Source organism: Nycticebus coucang, chromosome 1 (genome assembly GCF_027406575.1).
Source record: "Nycticebus coucang isolate mNycCou1 chromosome 1, mNycCou1.pri, whole genome shotgun sequence".
Lineage (NCBI taxonomy): Eukaryota > Metazoa > Chordata > Mammalia > Primates > Lorisidae > Nycticebus > Nycticebus coucang.
The window spans coordinates 55,490,773-55,505,084 of NC_069780.1; the positions used below are offsets into that span (position 1 = coordinate 55,490,773).

The 14,312-nt window shown below is 39.9% G+C and overlaps 1 pseudogene; it reads right to left on the minus strand.

Moving 5' to 3' along the window:
- Positions 1-236: 236 nt before the first annotated feature.
- LOC128590294 (double-stranded RNA-binding protein Staufen homolog 1-like) lies at positions 237-11,240 on the minus strand (annotated as a pseudogene).
- Between the last annotated feature and the right edge of the window lie 3,072 nt (positions 11,241-14,312).

Sequence of the window (14,312 nt, forward strand, 5' to 3'; positions counted from 1 at the left end):
TTCTGTGTGGGAACCACTTGTTCACCAAGTGGCCATCACAATAAGCCCAGCACAGTCCATCTCAGCCTAGGCTACCGCCTTAGATCTCCACCTTCACCACACTGCCACCCTCGTTCTTTGCCCACAGTGTCTCTCGGCCCACTGGAGGTATCAGAAATCCAAATTTTCAAAGCAGTTTCAGTATTTTCAGTATACATGTTGGGATCTTACAATGGTTCCTGGCCAGAAAAATTTCATCACCTCCCACACACAGGCACTGGTCCGTTTCCTGTTGTTGGCATCTCTGTACTTTGTTGGTCCAATTCAGGCAACAACTTTAAAATGTTCAGAACAGCCATGTTGTGAAAGGACTCCACATCCTTGCTGATGCCATGGAGAATCAGAGGTGGCTGAGAGGAGCAATTGATAAGAGATACAAATTTGTTCTTGTTTTGGGGGAAGTCTTTGTATTCAACCTGGAATCCCTGGATTCTGGAAAGATAGTTCAGTTGTTCAGAGGGTGTTGTTAGAGGTCCACAGGGTACATGGCCTAAAGAGATGTTATTCTTTAAAATGGTCTTGGCTGTGGGCAAGGTGTCCCCATACAACAACTCCTGGGCTATCATGGCAGTTACCATGGCCTTGGCAAGGTTTGGTGTCACCCTGGCGAAATCGTTGGCGTGAGGTCCTTGATTGACTCCCACAGCCTGGGTGACCTCACAGGCATCACAGGAAGAATTCCAGCAGGCAGCTGCTGATGCTAAACTCATAAGACATGCTAAACTCATCCTTTTCTTTTGTAGAGACAGAGTCTCACTTTATGGTCCTCGGTAGAGTGCCGTGGCATCACACAGCTCACAGCAACAGCAACCTCCAACTCCTGGGCTTAAGCGATTCTCCTGCCTCAGGCTCCCGAGTAGCGGGGACTACAGGCGCCCGCCATAAACTCATCCTTTTAATTAATAGTTTCATTTTTATCTCCTGAGCTAGGTTCAAAAAAGGGTTACTTTTCTTGCATCCCCTAGTTTCTTTAGTGGTATCTTTTCCTCTGACTTAAGTCCTGATTTGGTGGGCTGTTCCTGTTAGACTTTGAAACGAAGAATCTCCACTATGTTCTTGGCTGCATTGGGTTTGGATACCTTCTTACTAGTGCCTGATCCTTCTCCAGCCTGGTTTCCGACCTTCAGCTGCATCACAGACTCCCTGTGGCTGGAGGCCATGCCCTGTGAGGACTGTGTTGTGTGGCTCTTCCTTTTTTGCCTGCTGGATCTGGGCCAGTCTGTTAATCATATTTATCTCCTGGCCATATTCTGGGCCTGTATGTGGCTTGGGCTTGGTTATTTTTATTTTATTTTATATTATTTTTATTCTGGGCTTCACTCTGGACTGCTGGCAGGGGCAACAACTTCTTCAGTTCCTTAAGAACAGCTATTGCTGTGTTTCTCTGTGAAATCTTCTTGCTGTTCCCTTCACCTTCCCCCATGGTCACAAAGTTCTTCATGAAGGGGGTACTCTTCAGGGCCATGTCAAAATTTACAGGCAAGTTCAGATTTGTTGAGATTTTCTTCTTCTGATTCTCTCCTCTACACCTCCAGCCTCTCAGGTGGGGGCTCATTCTGCTTTAAAGAATGCCCAGTGCTTTAGCAGCACCCTCTCAGGTGGGGACTTATCCTGTTCATTCTGCTGAGTGCTTTAGCAGCAGCATTGTATTTTGCAGCAATTTCCCTTTAAATTGCTGTCCTCCCATAGAAAGTTCAACTTGATAAACTAAAGGTGGAACTGGAAATACGTGTAAGTACCTTGGGGGATAAGCACCTCCTCTCATGTTGTAGTTACAGGTGGACTGCATCCAAGAGTAAGGCTCAACAGGTTTATACATTGTTTTTTTCCAAGTTTCATGCACAGTGGATTTAGCTCTCTGGTAGGGGTTATGCTTTGTTACAAAGAGGGCATTTCAGGAACAATGTTGTTTTTGTTCAGTTATGAGAGGTTATATGCTTAAGAAACTCCTGGGTGCTGGTCTGAGCTCATCCCCCAGCTAATTACGATTTTTTTTTTTTTTGAGACAGAGTTTCACTTTGTCACCCCCTTAAGAGTGCTATAATGTCATAGCTCACAGCAACTTCAAACTCTTGGGCTTAAGTGATTCTCTTGCCTCATCCTCCCAAGTAGCTGGGACTTCATGTGCCAGCCACAAAGCCTGGCTATATTTTAGAGACGGGGTTGCATTCTTGCTCAGGCTGGTCTTGAACTCGTGAGCTCAACCAACCCACCTGCCTTGGCCTCCTAGACTACTAGAATTATAGGCATGAACCACCGTGCCTGGCCCCAATTATGATTTTTTTTTTTCTTGAGACCGAGTCTCATTATGTTGGCCTTGGTAGAGTGCTATGGAGTCACAGCTCACAGCAACCTCAAACTCTTGGGCTTAAGTGATTCTCTTGCCTCAACCTCCCAAGTATCTGGGAGGTACCCACCACAATGCCTGGCTATTTTTTGGTTGTAGTTGTCATTGTTGTTTGGCAGGCAGGGTTCAAACCCACCAGCTCCAGTGTATGTGGCTGGTACCCTAGCTGCTGAGCTATAGGCACTGAGCCCCAATTATGATTTTTTAAAAAAATTTGCTGAGACTTGTTTTGTGGCCTAACATGGATCTCTTGGAAAATGTTCCATATGCTAATGAGAAGAATGTATATTCTGCAGTTTGGGAGTAGATTGTTCTGTAAATATCTCTCAAGTCCATTTGTTCTAGAGTCCCACTTAAATGCAGTGTTTCTTTGTTTATTTTTTTCCCTCAATCTTCTGTCCAGTTCTGCCAGTAGATAGTTGAAGTTCCCCAACTATTGTTATGTTGCCATTTATTTCATTTCTTGAGTCTGATAGTATTTGTTTTTTGAATGTGGGAACTCCCATGTTATGGTGCATGTATATTTAGTATTGTTATACCTTATTGTTGAATCGATCCTTTTATCTTTATATAATGATCATCTTTGTCTTTTTTTTCTATTGTTGATTTAAAGTCTGTTTTATCTAAGAATAGCTACTCCTATTCACTTTTGGTTTCTGATTGCATGGTATATTTTCTCCCACCACTTTTCCTTGAGTCTGTGCAACTCTTTCTGAGTTAAGTGGATTTTGTGAAGACAGCAGATATTTAGGTTGTGTTGTTTTTTTCTCTGTTCCATCAATGTCTTTTAAAAATTTTTTTAATATATTTTTTATTAAATCATGAACACATAGATCATGTATACATTAATACATTTATGGGGTACAATGTGCTGATTTCATATAGAATTAGGAATGCTTACATCACACTGGTTAATATATACCTCATCTCATGTACTTAATTATTGTGTTAAGACATTTATACTCTATACTGATAGTTCCGACATGTACCCTTGCATTATGCACCATAGGTATGATCTCACCATTCACCCTCCCTCAATCTGACCTCTCCCCTCTCCTTCCATTCCCTCTCCTCCTTCCTTCATCTTTGGCCATAGTTGTGATCTATTCTTCATATGAAAGTGTGAGTGATTGTAATTTGGTTTCGTAATAGTAATGAGTACATTGGATATTTTTTCTTCCATTGTTGAGATACTTTACTAAGTAGGATATGTTCCAGCTCCATCCACGTAAATGTAAAAGAGATAATCATGTCTTTTATTGGAGGCATTTACATTCTTTGTTAATATTGATAGGTAAGACACTGTTCCAGTCATTACGTTGTTTGTTACGCAGTTGCTATGTATTCACCTTTGTGTTATTGGTTCATAAGAACTATGATTTTTATTTTCATTATGTTTTTGCACTGGTGAGTATCAACATATTTTCTTTTTCTTTTTTTTTTTTTTTGTTTATTTTCTTTTTTTTTTTATTGTTGGGGATTCATTGAGGGTACAATAAGCCAGTTACACTGATTACAATTGTTAGGTAAAGTCCCTCTTGCAATCATGTCTTGCCCCCATAAAGTGTGACACACACTAAGGCCCCACCCCCCTCCCTCCATCCCTCTTTCTGCTTCCCCCCCATGACCTTAATTGTCATTAATTGTCCTCATATCAAGATTGAGTACATAGGATTCATGCTTCTCCATTTTTGTGATGCTTTACTAAGAATAATGTCTTCCACTTCCATCCAGGTTAATACGAAGGATGTAAAGTCTCCATTTTTTTTAATGGCTGAATAGTATTCCATGGTATACATATACCACAGCTTGTTAATCCATTCCTGGGTTGGTGGGCATTTAGGCTGTTTCCACATTTTGGCGATTGTAAATTGAGCTGCAATAAACAGTCTAGTACAAGTGTCCTTATGATAAAAGGATTTCTTTCCTTCTGGGTAGATGCCCAGTAATGGGATTGCAGGATCGAATGGGAGGTCTAGGTTGACTGCTTTGAGGTTTCTCCATACTTCCTTCCAGAAAGGTTGTACTAGCTTGCAGTCCCACCAGCAATGTAAAAGTGTTCCCTTCTCTCCACATCCATGCCAGCATCTGCAGTTTTGAGATTTTGTGATATGGGCCATTCTCACTGGGGTTAGATGATATCTCAGGGATGTTTTGATTTGCATTTCTCTAATATATAGAGATGATGAACACTTTTTCATGTGTTTGTTAGCCATTCGTCTGTCGTCTTTAGAGAAAGTTCTATTCATGTCTCTTGCCCATTGATATAAGGGATTGTTGGCTTTTTTCATGTGGATTAATTTGAGTTCTCTATAGATCCTAGTTATCAAGCTTTTGTCTGATTGAAAATATGCAAATATCCTTTCCCATTGTGTGGGTTGTCTCTTTGCTTTGGTTATTGTCTCCTTAGCTGTACAGAAGCTTTTCAGTTTAATGAAGTCCCATTTGTTTATTTTTGTTGTTGTTGCAATTGCCATGGCAGTCCTCTTCATGAAGTCTTCCCCCAGGCCAATATCTTCCAGTGTTTTGCCTATGCTTTCTTTGAGGATTTTTATTGTTTCATGCCTTAAATTTAAGTCCTTTATCCATCTTGAATCAATTTTTGTGAGTGGGGAAAGGTGTGGGTCCAGTTTCAGTCTTTTACATGTAGACATCCAGTTCTCCCAACACCATTTATTGAATAGGGAGTTTTTCCCCCAAGGTAAGTTCTTGTTTGGTTTATCGAAGATTAGGTGGTTGTAAGATGTTAGTTTCATTTCTTGGTGTTCAATTCGATTCCAAGTGTCTATGTCTCTGTTTTTGTGCCAGTACCATGCTGTCTTGAGCACTATGGCTTTGTAGTACAGACTAAAATCTGGTATGCTGATGCCCCCAGCTTTATTTTTGTTACAGAGAACTGCCTTAGCTATACGGGGTTTTTTCTGGTTCCATACAAAACGCAGAATCATTTTTTCCAAATCTTGAAAGTACGATGTAGGTACTTTGATAGGAATGGCATTGAATAGGTAGATTGCTTTGGGAAGTATAGACATTTTAACAATGTTGATTTTTCCCATCCATGAGCATGGTATGTTCTTCCATTTGTTAATATCCTCTGCTATTTCCTTTCTGAGGAGTTCATAGTTTTCTTTACAGAGGTCCTTCACCTCCTTCGTTAGGTATATTCCTAGGTATTTCATTTTCTTTGAAACTATGGTGAAGGGAGTTGTGTCCTTAATTAGCTTCTCATCTTGACTGTTATTGGTGTATACAAAGGCTACTGACTTGTGGACATTGATTTTATATCCTGAAACATTACTGTATTTTTTGATGACTTCTAGGAGTCTTGTGGATGAGTCTTTGGGGTTCTCTAAGTATAAGATCATGTCGTCAGCAAAAAGGGAGAGTTTGACCTCCTCTGCTCCCATTTGGATTCCCTTTATTTCCTTGTCTTGCCTAATTGTATTGGCTAGAACTTCCAGCACTATGTTGAATAGTAAAGGTGACAGAGGACAACCTTGTCTGGTTCCAGTTCTAAGAGGAAAAGCTTTCAGTTTAACTCCATTCAGTAAAATATTGGCTGTGGGTTTGTCATAGATAGCTTCAATCAGTTTTAGAAATATGCCACCTATGCCTATACTCTTCAGTGTTCTAATTAGAAAAGGATGCTGGATTTTATCAAATGCTTTTTCTGCATCTATTGAGAAGATCATGTGATCTTTATTTTTGCCTCTGTTAATATGGTGGATAACGTTTATGGACTTGCGTATGTTAAACCAGCCTTGCATCCCTGGGATGAAGCCTACTTGATCATGATGAATGACTTTTTTGATGATAAGCTGTAATCTATTGGCTAGGATTTTGTTGAAAATTTTTCCATCTATATTCATGAGTGAGATTGGTCTGAAATTCTCCTTTTTGTTTGGGTCTTTTCCTGGTTTTGGTATCAGGGTGATGTTTGCTTCATAGAAAGTGTTGGGGAAGATTCCTTCTTCCTCAATTTTTTGGAATAATTTCTGCAGTACAGGAATAAGCTCTTCCTTGAAGGTTTGATAGAATTCTGGAGTGAAGCCATCTGGACCAGGGCATTTTTTAGTTGGAAGCTTTTTTATTGTTTCTTTGATCTCAGTGCTTGAAATTGGTCTGTTCAGGAGGTCTATTTCTTCCTGGCTAAGTCTAGGGAGAGGGTGTGATTCCAAATATTGATCCATTTCCTTCACATTGTCAAATTTCTGGGCATAGAGTTTCTGGTAGTATTCAGAGATGATCTCTTGTATCTCTGTGGGATCAGTTGTTATTTCCCCTTTATCGTTTCTGATTGAGGTTACTAGAGATTTTACTTTTCTATTTCTAGTAAGTCTGGCCAATGGTTTATCTATTTTATTTATTTTTTCAAAAAACCAACTCCTTGTTTCATTAATTTTCTGAATGATTCTTTTGTTTTCAATTTCATTGATCTCTGATTTGATTTTGGATATTTCTTTTCTTCTACTGAGTTTAGGCTTAGATTGTTCTTCTTTTTCCAATTCCATAAGATCTCTTGTGAGACTGTTGATGTGCTCTCTTTCTGTTTTTCGAATGTAGGCATCTAAAGCGATGAATTTTCCTCTCAAAACTGCTTTTGCAGTATCCCACAGGTTTTGGTAGCTTGTGTCTTCATTGTTGTTATGCTCAAGGAAGTTAATGATTTCCTGTTTTATTTCTTCCTGCACCCATCTGTTATTCAACAGAAGATTGTTTAATTTCCATGCCTTTGGGTGGGGTCGAGCATTTTTGTTAGAGTTGAGTTCCACCTTTAGTGCCTTATGGTCTGAAAAGATACAAGGTAAAATTTCAATTCTTTTGATTCTGTTGATATTTGTTTTGTGTCCCAGGATATGATCAATTTTGGAGAATGTTCCATGGGGTGATGAGAAGAATGTATATTCTTTATCTTTGGGATGGAGTGTTCTATATGCGTCTATCAAGCATAGTTGTTCTAGGGTCTCATTTAAATCTCTTATATCTTTGTTTAATTTCTGTTTAGAGGATCTGTCCAACTCTGTAAGAGGTGTGTTAAAGTACCCTGTTATTATGGTATTATCAGATATCATATTGCTCAGACTGAGTAAGGTCTGCTTCAAGAATCTGGGAGCATTTAAATTGGGTGCATAAATATTTAGAATTGAAATGTCTTCTTGTTGTAGTTTTCCCTTGACCAATATAAAGTGACCATCTTTGTCTTTTTTGACTTTAGTTGCTTTAAATCCACATGTATCTGAAAATAAGATTGCAACTCCTCTTTTCTTCTGAATTCCATTTGCCTGAAAAATTGTCTTCCATCCATTGACTCGGAGCTTTAATTTGTCTTTTGAAGACAGGTGTGTTTCTTGCAGACAGCAAATGGATGGCTTGTGTTTTTTAGTCCAGTCAGCCAATCTATGTCTCTTCAGTGGGGAATTCAAGCCATTAACATTTATGGAGATAATTGATAAGTGTGGTAGTATTCTATTCGTCTTATTTGGTGAGAGTCCATTGCTTAGTTTTATCTTTTGCATCAGTGTGGAGGTTAGGCTCTGTCCTTTGATTTCTGAGTTCTTACTTTGCTGCTGATCCATTGTGGTGGTCAGTGTGCAGAACAGGTTGAAGTATTTCCTGTAGAGCTGGTCTTGTTGTGGCGAATTTCCTCAATGTTTGTATATCCATAAATGATTTGATTTCTCCATCAATTTTGAAGCTTAGCTTAGCAGGGTACAGAATTCTGGGCTGAAAATTGTTCTGTTTAAGTAGATTAAAGGTAGATGACCATTGTCTTCTTGCTTGGAAAGTTTCATTAGAGAAGTCTGCGGTCACTCTGATGGATTTGCCCCTGTAGGTCAACTGGCGCTTATTCCTGGCAGCTTGCAGAATCTTTTCTTTTGTCTTGACTTTGGACAGGTTCATCACAATGTGTCTTGGAGAAGCTCGGTTAGAGTTGAGGCGACCTGGGGTCCGATATCCCTCTGAAAGCAGTGTGTCAGAATCTTTGGTGATGTTTGGGAAATTTTCTTTTATAATATTCTCTAGTATGGCTTCCATTCCTCTGGGGCATTCTTCTTCCCCTTCTGGAATTCCTATAACTCGTATGTTGGAACGCTTCATAAAGTCCCATAATTCTGACAGTGAACGTTCTGCTTTCTCTCTCTTCTTTTCTGCCTCTTTTACTATCTGAGTTATCTCAAAAACTTTGTCTTCTACCTCTGAAATTCTTTCTTCTGCATGGTCTAACCTGTTGCTGATACTTTCCATTGCATCTTTAAGTTCCCTGATTGACTGTTTCATTTCCTTCAGCTCTGCTATATCCTTTTTATATTCTTCATATCGTTGATCTCTGATTTGATTCTGTTTTTGGATTTCCTTTTGGTTATTTTCCACTTTATTAGCAGTTTCCTTCATTGTTTCCATCATTTCTTTCATTGTTTTCAACATGTGTATTCTAAATTCCCTTTCTGTCATTCGTAACATTTCTGTATAGGTGGAATCCTCTGCAGTAGCTACCTCATGGTCCCTTGGCGGGGTCGTTCTGGACTGGTTCTTCATGTTGCCTGGAGTTTTCTGCTGATTCTTCCTCATGAGTGATTTCTTTTATCTGTTTCCTTGCCCTAATTTTCCTTTCACTTCCTCTTGCTCTTTAAGATCTTGTGCCTGTGGACTAAGGGTTACAGGACCAGAAGGGTGAGAAGATTGAAGAGCAAGAAAGGGATGAAAGAAAGGAGGACTGAGTGATAAGAAAAAAAAAAAAAAAAAGAAAGATAGAGAAAGGAGAGGGGGTGGGTATAAGGAATATTGACAAAAAGAAGAGAGGCACAGAAAGAGGGAGACAGGGCAATATAGGTGTACAGTAGGGTACTTTGACACAACCTTAAAAAACCCCACCTTCTGGGGGTGCCCCAGTTGGGTGGTTCCCTTGAGGTCAGCAGCTCTTTGCTAACCTGATCAGACACAGTACCCCACCTCCACCAAGTAGAGAGGAAAGACAAAAATGCTATAAATCAAACCAAAACAAGCAAACAGAAAACTTTACGGGGATACAATGGGGTGAAAAACCAAATGATAGCGGTAGAAACACTAGCAAAAATGAAGTTGTAGTTATTAAAAAAGGCAGCAATGGGAAATTATAATTAAACTAGAAAAATTGAGAAAGAAAAAGGGATCTGTATGGAAAAGATTGAAATTAAAAAACAAAAGAACATCAACAACGTCAAAATAAACAAACAAACAAAAAAAAAAAAAAGAAAAAAATACACAACCAAAAACAAAGCAGTTTGTATATGTTATTGAATATTGTCTGGGCAACACGTGGTCTTATGGGGTATGAGATGTTAGTCACAGTTCTGATACGACTGGAGGCAGCTGAGTTCTCAAACCCCAGCAGGTAGACACCCTAAATCTCTCTTCAGCCCACTTAAAAGGCACTTTGAACTTGTAAACTTGCTGAGTAGAAGCTTTCCCAGCTTTCTTGCTGGAATCACTGCTGAAGTGGCTATCCACTTACCCAGGGTGCCAAAACCGGTCTCACTCTGCCCCTGAGGGTTAGGGCTGCAAGGCGGCTCAGACCCCACCCTTAGGCTACTTGGTTGCTGGGTTACCAGCTCCCACCCGTTTCTAGCTCTGCGACCCTGAGGGCGGAGCTTGCCAGGGCAGATCACTGACAATGGATCCGTGTGACCCACCGCCAAACACTATTAGCTCTGTCTGGCTCAGCGGCTCAGACTGGGGCCCTAGACAACGGCCAAAGTTCTCCGCACTCCCGCTCAGGCCTTCCCCAAGGCAGTTCAACTCAGTGCCAAGTCCAAGGACATCAAAACAGTTCACAGTTAAGGCCTTTCTGGTTTGCAGTCTCGCTGCTACTGAACTTACAGTTGTGGGCGGGTTTAGACGGATTGAACACACGCGACCACTTGCCGGTTTTCCACTGTTTTAGTCCTCCTCTTGGGGTCCAGAAGTCTCTCGCTGACTCCCTGTAGCCTCATAGGAGTGATGATAGGCAGTTCCCACCAGCCAGAGATGCCTGGAGTCCTATCTCCCCCGACTCACGGTGCCCAGATACAAGGAAGCTGTTACTCGGCTGCCATCTTGCTCCTCAACATATTTTCTACATTTAGAACACTTTTGAGCATTTCTTGTAGGGCAAGCCTAATGGTAACCAATTTCCTTATTATTTGCTTATCTGGGAAAGATTTTATTTTTCCTACTTAGTTTTTGCAGGATACAAAAGTCTTGGCTGAATTTATTCTGTTTAAGAGTGCTAAAGATGGAACCCCAACCTATTGTGGCTTGCAGTGTTTCTGCTGAGAAGTCTGCTGTTAGTCTGATGGATTTTCCTTTGTAAATTACTTGATGTTTTCATGCCCAAGATTGTAGGTTTTTCTCCTTCATTTTGACTTTGGCCATACTGATGACTATGTGTCCTATTTGCTGTAAATATTACAGAAGTTCAGTGAGCTTCTTATATCTGGATAGCTAAGTCTCTAGCAAGACCAGGGAAATTTTCCATCATTATTCCCTCAAATAGGTTTTCCAAGCTTTTTGCTTTTTTTCTATTTCTCCCTGAGGGATACCTGTGATTCTTATGTTTGCATGTTTTATATAATCCTATGTTTCTCAGAAGCTGTCCTCATTTCTATTCATTTTGTTTTTAATTTTTTTTTTTGCAGTTTTTGGCTGGTGCCAGGTTTGAACTCACCACCTCTGGTACTCCTTTGAGCCACAGGCACCACCCTTGTTTTTAATTTTTGACTGACTAGGTTAATTCAAAAACATTGTCTTCACACTCTGAAATTCTTTCTTCTTCCTGATCTAGGCTACCATTCAAACTTTCAGTTGTATTTTGAAATTCCCTATGTAACTCTTTCATTTCCAGAAGGTCTGCTATTTTTTTAAACAATTTATTTTTTATTCATGTCTTGAATTTTTATTATTACTATTATTAGTGCACTAAGTCAGGTAATCCCAAGTTCAGTTCCCAGATGCCTGGATGGCATGATTGAGTCCTAATGGACGAGACTGCCCGACCAAGACAAAGTTAGCAAACTTGCTCTCAAGCCTCCATAAGCTCAGGGGCAGGCTGTGATAGAGAGGAGGAATACTCAGCCACGAGAAAAGTGGATGCACTATGACACTGCTACAGGAGGGGTGTGCCTCTCTTGACAAGATTAACAGAGGTGGATAGCTGCGGCATGTACAAGATGCTCATACCTTCTCTCTGGTCAAAGACAGCAGTGTCTGTCTTTCAAGGGCACAAAAGTGACCATATTCTTAGCCCACCATAGATTTTCCACCCCAGCTGGAGCAACTCAACCTGCTGCATGTAAGTCTACCAGATTGGGTGTGGATGATGGCTGAAATATTCTGGCAGGATAGGTGTAGTTGTGCCAGTGACTTATCTCCAGGGAGCATCGGCTCCTCACAGAATAGAACGACAAATTGAAGTTTGGGGAATTGACTACTTCAATTGGGGCTAGCCCTGCCAGCCCTCAGAGGAGATGTTGGGTTTGTCCATGGGAAACACAAAAGTGCTCACTGCTTCTTTTTAGTGGGAAGGGAACGAGCTCTGAGCTCCAAGCTCCATGGAAGCTGAGGTCTGATAGGTGCTCTGTCAAAGATAGGGAAGCCACTGCCAGGCGCCCTGGCTTAATTATCCCCTGTGGAATACTCACCAGTTCTGAGCAGAAATAGCCTGTCAGCAGCAGCTGCCTCTGTGGTAGTGGGCAGGGAAGGAGGAGGGGAGGAGAAGACCCCAAATGGAGGGAAGCATATTCACTGTGAGTGGCGCAGACAACTTTTGGTCATGATCCACAGGCTCTCTGGTGCAGGAACGTGTGTGTGTTCCACCTTCTTCTATGCTTAAAAGCATTTGCATTGCTTTCCAGTGTTCTGGAGCAGCCTCCCTATAAGTCAAAACTCTGGGAACATTATGACTCTCCTGTGTCCCCCTGTTCCTTTGTGGTTGTCATAGTCCAAATGGGTACTGGGAAATTTTTGTGTGGGGTCCAGGGACAGGAAGACTGAGGAACTGTGACTTTTAAGACAGGATAGAGGCATCTAGTGGATGCACAAGAAATCTGTGCCCACCAACTTGGTTTCAGTCATATTTGGGGGGGAGCAACCATGTATAGGCCTGCAGCCTGGTGCTCTGCTCCCAAGAAGCTCTCAGTTTACCCAGGGCAGCAGTGCCTAGATTTGTCGTGGCAGAAGGGCTCTCCAACAGATTGGGAGCTGGCAGACTGCCACAGGTGTGAGGGGAGGAGAAGTAAGCATTCTTCTGTGCCCTTTACACTAGGCTCCAAATCTCCTGGGCATCAGTCTTTGCCAAAATTTTGTTCCTTCTTATTCTGCTCTGCCATTTCTTCCTGTGAGATCTCCAGTAAGGGTGAGTTCTGGCTCCTTTCCCTCAGTATTTTACCTGGGCTATGCTTTCTTATCTGAAACTTCTTCCTCCATTTGGGACACTCTGGTAATTAATTTCTCTAGTCAGCTATCTTGCTCCCCCCTATCAAATACTTTTAGGAGAAAGAATAAAGTTTTTTATTTTAATTTTATGTTCAAAATTGTACATTTAAGGCAAAATCAAGTTTGGAGGCTCAGAGAATAAAAAATAACAAATACAATATATAACTTTATATTTTTATGTTGATCTCCTTACTTTTCTTTCTGGCATATAAACTTGCATTTGCAAAATCATTATTTGAATATAAATTCCATATTTCAGTGGGTTTAAATCATTGTAGAGTCTTCAAGTTTAACACAAGAAATCAGAAATAAGTATAGAGGCTTACCTTTCATAAACAGCCTGCTCTTGTATTTAATTTACATAATAACAAGTCCCCTTTAAATTTTTAGTAGTTATCTAGTTTTGGTCTCTGTATACTCTCTGTGTAGTCTCTCTGCTATTTAACAGGTGATTTTAAAGACTTTATACTTGGGAAGTTGGAATAATCTTTTAAGCAAATCCACTCATTCTTTTTCTCTTCCTTGGTTTGCTTGTAAATAATTGACAATAACTTACTTAAAAAATTGTTTTATTAGAAAAGGAAGTGATAAGAACAATAGATTGCCTTGAATCCCAGTATTGTCTAAAATATTTAGTCTAAATATTTTGTTTCTGTGCAGCAAAATCAGAGCCCCAAAGTGAGTTTGGTCCATTTTGAAATACTGTTGAATAATTGTTTCAGTAACCATCATATAATTTAGTCTAAGTATACATGCAATAATTTTTAGGACTAAATTATCGTCATAAGGACAAAAATCTCTGGAAAGCAATGGGTTAAAATGTCAGGATATTAAGTAGAAGTATTAAAGAGTGACATTTTTTATTATTATGGACTCTTTCATGTATGGATAAAATTAGTGTTGAAAACATCTGACAAGAATAAATATTGGCTTATATATAGGCCATATATGAATAAATATACATTTATTTGTAAAAATATGTGTGTGTGTATATATATATATATATACATAAAGTATTTTTTCATTGGTATTATAATAATCCATTTCACTATATTAATGTGGGGAAGAGTAAGTTAAAATACTTTAGCCACAAGGATTTTTTTCAGCTTATTGGATCTGCTCTGTTCATGAGACTTTAAAATCTTTGTGTTATTAAGTAGCAATAACAGTAGTAAAATTAAATGTTGACAGCCATAACATTTTATTTAATAATAAACCTGTGAATAACTCAAGTTCTCAAAGATGGTGGGATAAATGATCTTTCTTTCTACTCCTTTCACATCTGTTCTTTTCTGAAATAATTCATCTCCAAACTGTCAACAAACATGAGAGATTTCTAGCTAAAGACCTTTCTTTCTCTGAGGCCCTGGAAAGAAGGGCTTAGAGCAAAAAGTGCCATAACTGCAGTAGTAAGTGCATTCCACCAAGAATAAATAAAAATTGCAGGGCCTGACAGTGAAGAATACAGAGAGGAATT